At 35.6% G+C, this 15,108-nt stretch overlaps 1 protein-coding gene across 5 annotated transcripts in view; it reads right to left on the reverse strand.

Moving 5' to 3' along the window:
* Window positions 1–15,108, reverse strand: part of LOC131428814 (homeotic protein antennapedia) — a 128,856-nt gene that overhangs the window by 47,782 nt on the left and 65,966 nt on the right. Inside the window, exon 1 of one of the 5 annotated variants that reach the window (XM_058592865.1) lies at window positions 4,311–5,372. The exons of the other annotated variants lie outside the window; for them this stretch is intronic. The gene's annotated coding sequence lies outside the window, so the exon portion shown is untranslated. Of the gene's footprint in view, window positions 1–4,310; window positions 5,373–15,108 lie in introns of those variants that run through there. 5 annotated transcript variants of the gene reach the window in all.

The raw sequence follows: 15,108 nt of genomic DNA on the forward strand, positions 1-15,108 counted from the left end.
CTGGACAAAAGAACCAATTTCGGCTATATCGGTTTCTAGTTCCCGGTTCCGGAAGTACCAAAGATTGTAGTCAAAAACTCTAAAACGGAACTCACTTCATTTTTCAGAGACGCCTTAACTGGTTGTCACAAACTTAGGCTCAGATGAAAAGTCTTATGGTTTCATAGGTCAAATTTTGTTCACATTATTATATTATATTATATTATATTATATTATATTGAGAGATTTATTCCGTATTCTTTACTCATCATCTCCTGCTGATAAATTTGAAACGAATGATTTTTGATAAGATACATTTTGGTTTTACTTAGAATTTAGAAAGGTCTTCAATTTTATTCCCAATAATTTAAAACATATTATTATTAATTTTAGTTTTGTTACCCAATTTTTTAATTAACAGTCTTCGGTTTTTTGATTCACAATCGGAAATCTTGATTCACAGTTTCATGCGCAAAATGAGCATATTTCCACCTCTGATTCATACCAAGTCTGTTTATTTCTTTAAAGGATTCTAGGCCAGGGTAAAAATGACAAATGTGGCCAGGGTTTTTTTTCTATGAGTATTTTCACAAGATATTTCATTCTTCAACTGCAACTCTAAAAACTCAAAAAACCAGAAAACTCTTCAATTGAAATTCTATTCCAGATTACGTTTTACAAATTACAGTTACTTTTCTTTAGCGTTCATTGAAATCTAACGCAGATCCGATGTGTCCTTTTTGGACCTTTTTATGAGTAATATAACAGTTTTAATTTTATCTATCAATCTGCAATACACTAATGCTGTTCATATAAAAGTACCACTTAGCCGCAGTACTCTCCTTCCATGGAATCAGTGGTCAGAACCGATATAACTGGTCTAACAGCATCACTCTTGTGCGTGATGTTACGTACGTCGTACATACGATAGGTGGCACGCAACATCTTCATCTCCAAAACAAATAAAGGTGCATGGACCCAATGCTAGCATAGTTCACGTACCGTGAATATTGGGTTCTCATTTCTTGAGGTGCCGTACTACATTCGACCGCTGCGTTATGCGGAATTCAAAGTACGCTCGATTTCTTGCAACAGGGCGTAAGTATCGAGCACAAATAATCACACCTTCCCTAGGAATATTGATCATTAGACATAAAATACCATAGCCTTGCCTTTGAACTCTACTTTACTCGAAGGAACTCAAGAACGTTTTTCATACTTTGACAAACCGCTTCACTTAGTCTATCGATGTCACTTATGCTTGATACTAGGGCTATTGTACCAATATGACACCTCATTCATAGAGTCGCCATATTATTTTGCCTATTACTCGACTTTCAATCAACGAATTGTGATAAAATCGGATATCTTTGCTTCGGCTCTAAGAAGCAATACCACAGAAAAAATAGTTCAAAAATTGTGCAGTACTACTCTTATAGCGACGCGAAAACTCGAAGCGAATGCACCTATTTTCGTCTTACACTTAAGATTGAACAGAACCAGATTTTACTTTAACTAATGGTTTTGTATATGAGATGACTACTGGAGCCGATACCCTAGTTTGGGAAAGGTATTTTAAATTTATTTTAATATTCAATTTCATCGGATAATAAGATTCAAAAGATCAAGTAAAAGTAATTATAAAGATTTAGTAGCTTGTAGCATAACCATAAAAATGCTGAAATGTTTATTTTCCACATCATACAACATTCTACAATCTTACAAGTGAATTCAAAACTAGATTATTACGACTCACTTGTTAGATTAATTACCTTGGCGGAGTTCCGGTAACAAAACGTGAAATTTGTTTATTTTACTCAAGCATAATCATGCTGTGAGCTGACTGGCTTAGACGTTGGATTTTTTGGTGGAAGCAGGTAAAATGTGGCGCCTAAACAAGATGATATTAAACATTCAATTTTTCATTTTCCTTTTGGTCAAACCTATTCAATTTCATTTGTAGATACAATATTGGTTCATGGCCACAACATTTACTAATTTAAATAACATTAATCATTGGTGGGAATCGTCTGCAATTTGTGTAGGAAAATTATTTCTAAAGTCGTTATTATTATTCGTAATACTTGAATTGGATATAAATTTGTATAAAGTTTTTAAATTAAAAAAAAACAGATATCCGCTCCTAGGGAATAGTTGATATGATGAAGATCATTTTGTGCAACACTAATTGGATGAAAGTTGTCCGTAGTTTAAAAAAAAGTAGCTGTAGTATTTTTTTATTATATTCAGTGTCCATAGCGTTACCATTGGATTGCTATTAGTGATTAGTTGCTGTCAAGCTTGTCGCATCGCTTATTACGGTTGAAAATTACAAAAAATGTCTTGCAATGCCTAATAAATCAATTATTTTATTGTTATGATTCACGGTATACATTACTAGTTAAAAGTGTATAATCATTAGTGCATCTTTTGTAATACTTTACGTACTTTGTTAGCCGTCGTCTCGAGTTCTATTCGCCTTTTTTGAATCATAATTATATGTTGCGAAATTGGTGCAGGCAACGATATAATTTCCGTTCGTCGGGTAGAACGTAAAAATAAGTCTCTAATCCACGAAGAATCAGCAGCAAATAACAGTGCTTGAAAATTACACATGCTTACATTCTCACACTGAACGAACGGGGTATCAAGAAGGAACGTCCAATGGAACAAGTTTTCAATCTGCACGCCCATTCTGCCGTCGTTGTTGATCATGCTGATCGTCCTACGTCTGGGAAAACGTACGATACGATGTTTTCTTTTGTGAAAGAACCATAACAGTTGGATATGAAACTAAAACCTCCCACTAAAATAAATTTGTCTAATTTTTTGCCCCTGAAATACAATGTTATACTTTGTTGCACGTGTATTGGGAATGCCTATAGCGTCGTGCAACAGCGTAATCACTCCCATTTCTCGGTTCATGAAGCACGCATATCATACTTCGACGTGCACTGGTCAGCAATTATGATGATTATCGAATTAAGTATACATTATTGAGCTTGCTTCTTCCAGTATTCAACTTAAAAAAAACACAAAGAAAACATCATGCATGTCATGCGAGAGCAATGATGGTCCCGCAACTTATGATGGGGGGTCGAACAAGAATATGTAATTTTGATCATTATATGTTTCTTCTTCACACTTTGTTTCCAACTCACTGTATGTGGAGTAAATTTTTATACGTCTTTAATAGTAGTGATCACTATTATTATCGCCAGCTGATATGTTGTCAATGTGAGCTTTTATTTGTACCAAAGTTTGCATATCTTTTTTTTTACCCTTTGCTTATCGAGCAGATGGTAGATTTATGTTCAATAGTAGGAAGAACCCATTGAAACTTGCATAAATGAGTGGCATTCTTGCGGTGTAGAGTTGCATTTATGCAGCTTTTGTGGAACAGTTTGTTTTTGTACCATACAAACAAAAATCAAATGTTTACATGGAAACTAATTCTGATACAAATACATTTAGTATATACACAATAATGACTAATATTAAAAAAATACTAGTCACTTTTTTCGCTTGGTACCAATAGTAGACCTTGAGTTGCAATTAAACATGCTAACAACCATGCTTTATTGCGAAAAAAAACTTCACTCTGTGGAGCGAAACGAATTCGTGTTTATCCAGAGTCAATTTGTTGCGTTATCTTGTACGTCGGAGTCAAGATAAGTATTTTACTTCACCAGTAGCACGGCTACACTTGCCATGCTCAGTCGAGCTTATATGGTTATTATAATTTGTAATTGCTGGTTGATAATTTGCATTGGGGAGGGCATGAAAATGTATATGTTCTAATGTGAGAATGATATTAAAAAGAGCGACCCAATTGTGAATACCACAATTAATCATATATCACGAATTTTTTACTGCCTGGTAAAACTACTGGATGAAATTTATTTTCTGTTGAACGAATATAACGCCGCATACGCTGCTTTGAAAAATGGGTGATACATTGAACGGTTCAGACAGTCTGGATTATTCGTTAATTGGATTGCGACGGTAAACTGATAATGCATTTTTGATTTGATGGTTTGATTTTCAACATCAGCTAATAACGATAAGAAAAGATTTTAGAGATTATCACGACATAATAAGTGAGATGGTTTTTATGGACGAAGAAGAACAATGAACAATTTGGTAAGCCTGATTTTTTTGCAGAACAAGTTTATGAACCATGTATATTAGTCACGCGTTATTGAGACTCTGTTTTTAGGTGCCGTTGTACGAGATCATAAATCAATCTTATTTTTTATCAATTCTTAGATTTTGTAAGGGATAACAAGGAATCAATTTGTAGTTATCGGTGTATCAGAACAATCCATTACCTTTTTATCCTTGCTACGAACGATTTCTCACTTCCTTACGAAAAGAAGAGCGCTATTAATTGACTACCAACTTTTTTTACTTTCTCATTCACACTTTCACTTTCAATGAAGAATCATCCGTTGCGGTTGTCGCCAAAACGGCTTTACCTTCTATTATTTTCGTATTTTTTTATTTGAATTTGAATCCAATACTAATAAATTATCTCTTTTTTCTTGCGTCGCCTTTTCCTCGGTTTTCTATACGGTGATTGCAATCGAATCATAAATCTTAAATTTTTTTGCCTTCGATTCTCACTTTCTTCTTTCTTGTTGCTCGCTGGCGCTGGTTTTTCTCGCGCGCCGCTCAACTTGCGTCACACAATCGGAAGGGATTTACCAACCTGAAGACACATAATTAGGAAACACTTTTTTTTTAATTCACCGCTGGACTCCTGTCGACACAATGCAATGGCTAGAGGAACTTAATCAGTTGTAATGCTATGCGATTTATTTTACACTAATCACTGCCGCCGATTTTATTTCTTCTGTACCCGGTTCTTTTTGATTATGAGAAATCTTCGTATTTCACAAACATTTATTCCGACAGCAACAACCGCTTACCGGCTAACTTTTCTAAGCAATTCATACTTATTTTACATCAATTATATATACATTCGCAAACTATTCTAGAAGAAAAGCACGTAACATATTCTACACTCGGTTTGCAGAAATGAATACTGAATTGCTGAAAGGTATGTTTGTGCCAATCAAATCACATCGAACTTTGTACACTCGTCACCTGCGGAAAACCTTAGCTGTTGTCAGGGATTGCATATTTTCTATGTCTTATTTACCCGAACGTCATGCAAATACTAAGCTTCTCTAATGAAAAATCCCTTGAAACAACACAACACACAACAAACGGGCGCGAACTCTCCTCCCTTGCATCTTGTGGAGGGCCGCTTTACGAATACCGCGCGTATCGTACGAGCAGAACACAGTGCACCGAGCCAGTTAGCCAGAGTCAGAGCAACAACACATCAAACAATTCCGCACCGTCCAATGTACCTTCTACTGCTTGCTGTTGATTCTACAAACCCTGGCACAAACGTTGGCCAGAGCGTGCCAATCCTGGTCTACGTGTATGTATAGATTTCGAGAGTATTGCGAGCGAAACGACGAATGAGTGAATGAAACTCTTCTCCACGCTGATGCAGCCTACTGGGTGGAAAAATAGCAACACTACAAGACAGAAAGGGAAAATGGCATAGAAATCCAAAGCTGCAACCCAGTAACATCAGTCGGTTGGGTCGAGCAAATTTTGGTAGGAGTATGGAAGGAAAAACAACGCATTCACCATGCAAAGGCAGAACACGCGCTTGTCAAGAGTGACGGTGAGTGCGAAGCTTGTAGAGCTCCCATTTCCATTGGTGTTGGTAAATGAACACTTTTCTTCGTGTTTGCGAGGGTTAGGAGCAGTAGAGCATGCTTTTGCTGGTACACCATGTTGCCGTATTTCAGTAACTTATGGCGGGAGTTAGAGTTACCAAAAATGTGTGAAAAAAACAAATTTTCCTTGAAATAAACAACACTAGACAAAGTGCGAATTTGGTGCGAATACTGCTGAGTTAGACTCTCACGATGGTGTGAAATTAACAATGATTGCTTATTATTGTCATAGGAGCATAGTTGGTCACTTTACACTTTCCTCCCTTGTTGTATGATATATTGATGTAAACATGCTATATTTTATTTTTGTGCAGCTAGCGTGGCGCTCACACACCAGTGAATTTTTATTACCAATCACGTGTAGAAATCGGCGGCGCTCACGGAAGTAATACACATGCATTGAGGAGCGCCATGCCGAACGCCGGTCGCTGAGTACCACGCATCTAGTATGGCAAATGTATCATCCGGTAGGGAAACACTCCCTTCTCCGTTCTATGGGTATGGAATCGAACCCAGTGTCAGCGAAAGGTGTGAATATATTGTTGCGAACTGAGCAAAGCAGTCGGGAACTCACTGAGGTTGTGAAAGATTTATGCTTTGTTTATGTACGGGATCATCATCATCGATCCGACTAGTGAGGGACAGAGGAAAATGTATATTGGTGTATGTGAGATGGAAGTAATGGTATAGGTTGTTGCCGGTGCGTTCTTTTTTGTCCGTTTTTTTATTCGTAGATACCGTAATAGAATCTGGTTGTATATCTCATACGATAATTCTTCAATATTCAATTCATATATAATGCGAAAAATGTGTCCAAGCAGCATCGATGACATTGGGTGACATAAGTTGATAAATAAATTATTCCTAAATTCCGTTTGGTATTTCAATACAAGATTTTAGTGCTTGCGCAATGTTTGAGTTTGATTGGTGACATGATGTCGTCCAATGGAAATATGAATATAAAAATCGATATGAAAGATAGAGTGGTTGTCTTATGTGCGGACTATGAACAGAATTCTCTACAACCATTGGAGACCATCATGAACATAACTCACACTGACATGAATCCATCATTTACACATTTCTGCACTCAGGCCTACACATTTCAAGCATTCAAAAATTCTATTCGTAGATGGTAGCTGCAATCATATACAGTTTCATCATTAGTCTACCGTCAGAACCTATTACAACCCACTTTTCACATTGAAAACATACAAAAAGCCTTCGGTACCAAAGGCAGTAGAGCACTGTCTCCTTCCTTCCATTATTCATTTCGCCATTCGTCCATCACACTTTTTACATTTCATTTAGCTGCACATCAATCAAAATGTTGAGTTTCTTCCCCTACTTTTGTGAACAGCCTCGACGACGATATTGGCGCTGTGACTAGAGAAACATAAAAAACTATTCGCTTCTCTTTCTGCCACATGCGTTGATAGAGCTGAAAAGTAACGTTTATATATGTGGTGAGCTGTCGCTAGCAACAGTTTAAAATCTACTAGCCGTATACTTCCTTACTTGAGCACAAATTGCTTTTTATCCGAAATCTAAAAAATAACTAATCAAAATCTAATGAATTGGGCATCGAGTAAACACATCATAATCGCCAAAAATGCTTCCCATATTGTTAGTTGCTCACATACGAAAATGGTGTTATCAAGGATATCTCCGATTGAGAATAAGATTGGTTTAGGCATAAAAGAATGCGTGAAAAAAGTTATCTACAAACGTATGCCGCAGAATTACCTGTCGACCCTAAAATGTAATGGTAGGCGGTTATACCTGCGAAAAAAAAGAAAAAACAAGAAATTAGTCAGTCGGCTTCATCAGAGCAGAGTAAGAGTCCTGAAATAATTAATTGGTCTAGAATGGGCAGTAGATTGAGATGTTTCCTTCAATGGGTATAACACAAAATGTGAGGCGGTACATGTGAGGATGAAGAGATTATTATTTTTTATATCATGCCTCTATATTCTCGACGACAAATCGGTTCGTTTGTAATCAAAAATATAAATATCAAGCGATGGTTCCAATAATTCTTAGTGTTATTCCTGAAAATAAAACATATTTTGTAAATCTCACTAATGGTGACACTAACATGAACAACCTCATTTCACTGGCCCTTGAAAATAAATATTGAAATGAATAAATCAATTTTCAACGCGTTGTATGTCCGCGCACCCTCACAGAGAGCTTTGGACGAAAATTTTAATTTATTGTTATCATAATCGTCATACCCGTTGACTTGCGGAGGGATGATTGTATGTGTGCTTATGTGACACATTACAACGATTATTTGCACTGGGAAATATCCGTTTTGTTGGACATACAAAAATACATATTTGTGGAACGTTGGTTCGAATGTACTTGTATAAAGCCGAACTGAATCCGTCACGATACTTGAAGAGTAATCTGTGAAATGATAAATGTAGGGATTCGTTGGATCGTCACATGAATAAATTATTTTGTTTACCGGAGCTTTTTTTTGAGGAGTAAACCATTTCTTGAGTTGAATTTTTACATACAACCCGTTTATTACCGGTCCTCCTAACGATAAAGCGTGCATTTATTCTGGTACATAATTAATTTAAATACTTGTTGCTATTGTTGTAATGAAAACCAGTTTTCATGAAGGAAATATAAATCAGATTTCGTGATATTTTTGTTTATCTGTGATACTTCATTATAAACTAGAACAAGAACATGTCATGGCAAAATTTGGATTCTTGGGATGTGAGAAATCATTGACAATAATTGCTAAAATAATCATTCCACTTCGAATACAGTTTTTTTTCTGCCATAGCCCGTTTTTTGATTTGTAGTCAGATATAGCAATTCATCATCATTCAGAGAATATTGTTCGCCCTTCTACGTTCTCTATAATTTTCAATATTTTATCAAAATCAAGCTAGACATGCATACGTTTTCCGAGAACCGTTGGAACGCAAACAGTGAGAAAATAGATGTATCCAAGGTTGAAGTCTGAAAATCATGTTACCGTCATTTAGCCTTTGTTTTACTGTCGTGCAAAGTGTATCAACTTCAACGCTGATTCCTTCGTCAGCTTGAGATGGTAAGCGTGGTAGATATATATAAACGATCTGATCAAATGGTGGTATGTGGAAAGGGTTTGATAGGCTGCCCTACCTCTCGCGCACTGCCAACACATGACTGGAACAGCCAAGCAGAATGGATTTCTTATACCATTTTGGTATCTCATATATCCAGTTTCTTACGTTTTAAACATTATATTCTTCCAATGTTGAAACGACCAACAGCTCGACGAAGAAACAATAAATCAATAAAGTTGAGCGTTTTATTACATTATAATTATTGCCCAGAGGTCTGTTATTTTTTTTGCAGAGCACTTTTTCCGGGCTGTAATGGCTTACCTTCAGCTACAATTACAGGTTGGAAACGAGGCAAAGTTCGTCAATCCTTGCATGGTATCTTTGAAAGCTTTCGAAAACGTTTATATTGCGATGTTGTTTTAGCGAACAAAGACACAAAGAACTTTGATTAGAGAACGATGGGTCTAAACAAAGTTCTAAGCAAGCTTTATTTTGATAGTAGATGACAAAGAAAAGCATTTTATAATTTTTCAAAGATTCAGATCAGTGCCGAACACTTCTGGAGTAGTTCACATCACTGCAGAAAGAGCGGCCGCAATATAAAGATTGTCACGACACATTATTTCTTCTTCATGAAAATGCAAGACCTCATGTCAAAAGTCATACAAATTAGGAAACGCTGAAATAGGAATGTTTGAAAATACTGAAGTTCTGCCCAACTCGTCATATTCACCGGAAACCGATTCTATCCGATTATGGTGTGTATGGTGTTAGACTTGTCATAGCAGCACTTCGAAAACTACGAAACGACCGAAAATGGGATCGTTGTTTTAACGCAGTATCGGAGCTTTACCCGAAGGATGAGAAAACATACCGGCTAACGATGGACAATACTCTGAATAACGGTACTGTAATGATACTCTCTTAACACTAAACATACCAACGCTCATTTTATATTTATTTCTACCATATCCAGTCAGACAGAACTTTGTTTATTTTGATTAAATGTAGGCAAAAAAGAATGATAGCAACGAAATAGAAACCAAAAATTAAATTTGTTGATTTGAAAAATAGTAGTGTTATAATGCCTTTCTCCTGTCATTCAAATAGTCTCATTATAACATTTTGTTCATTAGGTTAATTTTTAACACAAATTTAGGTGGATGCAATTCGGATGATTCACAAAAGAATGCTATAAAACTGAATATACCAAAACATGAAGGGGTCCTGTATTGTGACAGCCGATTTCAAGCCCAATTTTGGGTATTTTTTTGTTTTTGATACTTTTTGGAACACTGCATATTCTATACGGAACTTAAATAAACAAAGAAATTATAAAATATTACTCTTATTTTCCTCACTTTTTAGAACTCAAGATTTTTTTTAAGAATCAGCAAAAAATAACGCCATTTGGTGTTCAAAAATGATCAATGATTTGAAATTAGCAAATAAACGATCCAAAAAACATGGAATGGTATATGAAGCTACAGATTTCCACAGCTTGAATCAAAAATTCATTCTCCCAGCAGTTTTATATTCATTCTGGAGACAAAGGCAAAAATGTTCTTCCTTTTATGGTAGAAATCGGTATTCCGCAAGTGTTACTCAAAATGCCCACACCACAAAAATATAAAATGTAATATTAACTGTATATTAAGGGGCGGGTAGGATCAAACACTTTTTAAAAATCGTTAATCTTTTACTTTTTATATTCTTCTAGTAAAACAGTTAGTTATCGGAACAAAATTCAGCAAGTTATGGGCCTTTATCTTTGCTTATCTCATACTGCGAAGAAGTAAGAGTTTGGCGCACGCAATAAATTGTTTCCTTATATTTTATAGATAAAAAACATTGAACGTGTTTTCATCTAAAGCAGGTTTTGAAAGTCTGTGTCCATCGTCATTCAAAAAATAAGAGAGTTACAGTGGACACCGCATATTATGATTTTTAGGAAGCGGTCGAAAAATTACCTCTTCACCGACTAATTTCTTAATGTTTTTCCACGAAAAAAAGGCAAAATGTAGTTCAAATGATGCTTTGTATTATGCAAAACTTTTGATTTTTTTTTTGTTGAACGATAGTTCTACAAAAACAGATCAAAAATGATGTTTTTTGTCATCATTTAGACCCTAACCCCTAGAGAAAGTCAAGAAAAAAATACCGCAAAAACAATGGGATGGAATGTGCATTTTCATTGATGAACTTCAAAACCGGTCATGGTAACTTTGCAAAGACACCCTTTGAAATGACTCCAACATCGGCTATGTATAGCAATTCCGTGAGATAAAGATACACGATCTCTTAGAACTTCGTAATACTTGGTGGAATCGTTCTCTGTCGGGAAATATTAAACCCGAGTTTATATATTTTTTTCATAGGAGTAATTATTTTATTGTTCTGGTACCTAAACTATTGCTGGAGACACCAAAACAATCGGTGCCATCTTTTGAGAGATATATATTTTTGAAAATTGCCCTGTTATTTTTGCTAAGATCCTTAACAGAAGTAAGGCTAGAATCAAAATTAAGAACTAATGATGCACATTGATATTTTTTGGTTATGAAATCAAATAAAAAAATACGACCTTTGAATTTAAATGGAAATGCTCAGTTTTTCGAACATACAATGTATAAACAAGGAGCTCTCTATCTACAATACATAGCGTGTACGCAATCAAACCCCGAAAGCAGTGTGCAGTTGATAGGAATTTTAATAGTTATGCGGTGTTTTTTTAGTAATGCGGATTTATTTAAGGTATTTTTATGCGGTAGGTATCTCCAGCATAAAAAGCCGTGAGTGCGCTCAGAGACGAATGACCTTATGGTTAAAACCTCTATAATGGAAAACAAACAAAAAAACTTGAGTGCGCTGTTTCCTTTTGTATGCAAGATTGTTAAAACGTTGAATAAACTTAAAAGAAAAATGTACTGAACAAATACATATGCTCGTGTTCAGTTCCACCAGCTACGAACTACAAACAATTTCATTAAAAAAAAATTCTTTTACTGACTGGATCGCATTCTCCTAACACGCAAATGATATACATGAAGGTTACTTGATTACACAAACTGTTTCCAAGATAGAACATCTCCAATTAATCAAAGGTACGTGCTACTTGGGCCAACACATTCATGCACACCTATCAAACAAATGTATTTAGTCGTTCGCTCAAACATTTATGAAAAAAGACATGTGCTGAACAAAATTCAGTTCTGGTTTCACAATAATGAATCCATGGAAATAACATGATGGCAGTACAAATTAAATCAACGCCCCGAAAAACGAAACGGCAGATGATATTGAACGCTTCTATTTCCATCTAAATCTCAAACTTTTTTTTCCAATCAGTCGCTGCGTTCCAATAAGGGGAAGCTGTCTAGATTCGACTCGGATCTTTTCGAAGGGTGGAAATCTCGAAGAATAGAGAATACGCGACCGCGCAAAACAGGGATCCGAAAGCACATCAATCAATCTTGAATTGACGTTCAGGTTACGTCCTTTAAATTCTCTTGTTCCTTTATTCCAAGAGTAATTCAATTTGGTCTGGGAGTTCTCCCTTCTCCTTTTAAAAGACAATATGAAATTTGTTAGTGTTAGTTCCAAACATTTTTTGTTACACAATGTGAAATTGATACGAAAAAAAAACAAAATACCGAGAAAATGAAATCAATTTAATATAATTCACGAATATGACAGAATTGTGCATCTATAAACGAGGATTAAATTTTGTGGAAAGTAGTTACCATAACCAAAATTTTGCATTACTAGTTTATGGCTTTCCTCAAAGGCCCAACATAATCACAGAAAAAAATGAAATGACACTAGCAAAAATGGAATGACAGTGTCATGATACTGTGTGCTGACGCAGTAACAGAACATACCAAATTGTTGATATGAATTCGAAAAGAAGGGGAAATGATCAACAAAAATATTGCAAGACCATCGATTGGCAGAAAATATAGTGCGGTCTGCATAGAATATAACAAACCACAATATTGCTTTGTTCAACGAGGGTCATAATTTCAGCCAGAGGGTTGAGGCCTGACGAGCCGCAATTTTCATTGCATTTCACACTTGCTTACAGTTTCAAAGTTAGGTACAAAAGAGTCGTCACAGTTCCAGAACATATTTTTTGCAAGGCATGCATGAGTAAATGCCGTGCAACTTTAGCACACGCTACCAGCACTATTTGCAACAAAACTGCAATATTCCGGAACTACATTTAATTGATAGAAAATTTATGTTCGAACCATGAAGATAGGAGTGTTTGTCATAAGGTACAGTTTGAACTGGCTGAATAAATCACTTTCTACCGGAACGGTGAATTCAAGTAATTGACATCATATTTTTATACTAGCAAGATTTAGTTTTACGAGAACGTTCATTGGGCACGTGCACAATTCTAAAGAACTGGCGTCATATAAAGTTAATAGTTGTTTCTGGATACCGCATCATTAAGCCTCAAAAGCGCAAAGTCGAACTTTTTAATTGCTTGTTTCGATTAACCTTTGCACGAAACGCGTAAATACGAAATTAGAGACATTTTCGGTTTTGTTGTTGTGATACAACATTGCGCATTTAAAGGTTAAGACACTCAGGTTTTGAAGGGATGTATTATAACTAGTAGAAATTTTCCAACTGATAAGTCCACGAACTGTACGGCTCTAACCGGATTTTGGACAATCATTCAAGATGCGTCTATAGCCATTATTTATTAGAAGCTTTCGTGTACATCTAAAAATTCTGGAGCCCAAGTTAATTTATTGCACATCGCACATTCTTACCAAATCAATTAATTAACTACATACGTAATTGTGCAAGGCACAATTATTTAAAAATTACCTCATTTAACCTTTCATCTTTAGGGATAGTAAAGAATTGCCATGATTACGTTGAACGACAATAAATGCCAATATAAAAAGCATGTGGAATCAATGAATGACGATGAAGATTAAAATTTCCAATACCATGAGTATTACATAATGTTTGTTATTTGAAATTGATTCAATTTACAGCTTAGCCAACAGAATATTGAATTTTACCGAGAGAGGGGAATATCTCTGCGGTATTCTATCAAGGGTAAGTAAGCATTTGATCTGATTGCACATCGGGCAATATATATTTCCCATCGCGCTTCCGTTTGCAACGCCTGCACCCGAGGGAGTGTTGATCACTTTCATCACCATGCGTGGAATGGGATTGGTTGTATTGAAATCGCTTTATTTAGAACCAGTATCCAATGGTCGAACATTGCCGGTTCAGACCGGTAGCATCAGGAACAAGAGCAACGCTTGTCAATATCAGCTAGATAGAATGAAATAATGCTCAAACACCCTTCGTCCAGGTTTTCGGTTCCACTGACTCGCTAGATTCATCTAAACGCTCATGTATCATCAACTGACGGCGACAACAATAACGACGGACGCATGCAGTTTCCATAAGCGGGTAGCCAAGCAAAGCTACCGGTGGCACGGTAGAATGCAAAAATCGCGTGTAATATCCTGCTGGAAAAGAGATAAATTGAATTGCAATTCAATTTCATTGATGAAATCTATATTTCAGTATGCAATGTGCGAAGAGTGCTTCGTGTTCTTCCTACACAGTACAGGACCTGGGAAATGCTACAATGTGATGATAACAGTTCGAATTTTGCTTGCTCAGACTTTGTATCGACAGGTCAATAGTATCGTGAAAGGTACGGTTCAGTGCGCTAGAAAGTTTTCCATACATCAGCAGCTGCGTTACAATCATAGTCCATCGTATTTACGGAAAGGGTATTATTCATCATTCACAGAATTGAGAAGTGAATTATGTTGTAACAACAATTCATATGATAAACTTAAAGTTTTACTAAATCGTGAATAATAAGATTGATTTCTTAGAAATAGGTAATTCAGTACAACAATTAATTTACTGCACGTGATTCTTTCACGTGGTGTAGGAAATGTTGGAATGGTTTTGCAATCCCAAAAAAAAAGAAAAAAAAAAAATATATATATATATATATATATATATATATATATATATATATATATATATATATATATATATATATATATATATATTTATTTATTTATTTATTTCGGTATGACCTGTTTAGAACCACGAAAGTCATACATAAATATAAGACTCGTTCCAATTGTTTCTACTCTACGAAATTCAATTTTCCATAGTTCGGCCAATGGTCAATGGAACTAGGGTGGTGCTCGATAACTTTAGAAATACCTTTAGTTTCGATCATAAAAATTACTCCACGACCCTCGTCGTGCCATCTGTGCAATTGAAGCAAATTGATTATT

The sequence above is a fragment of the Malaya genurostris genome, chromosome 1 (assembly GCF_030247185.1).
Source record: "Malaya genurostris strain Urasoe2022 chromosome 1, Malgen_1.1, whole genome shotgun sequence".
NCBI lineage: Eukaryota > Metazoa > Arthropoda > Insecta > Diptera > Culicidae > Malaya > Malaya genurostris.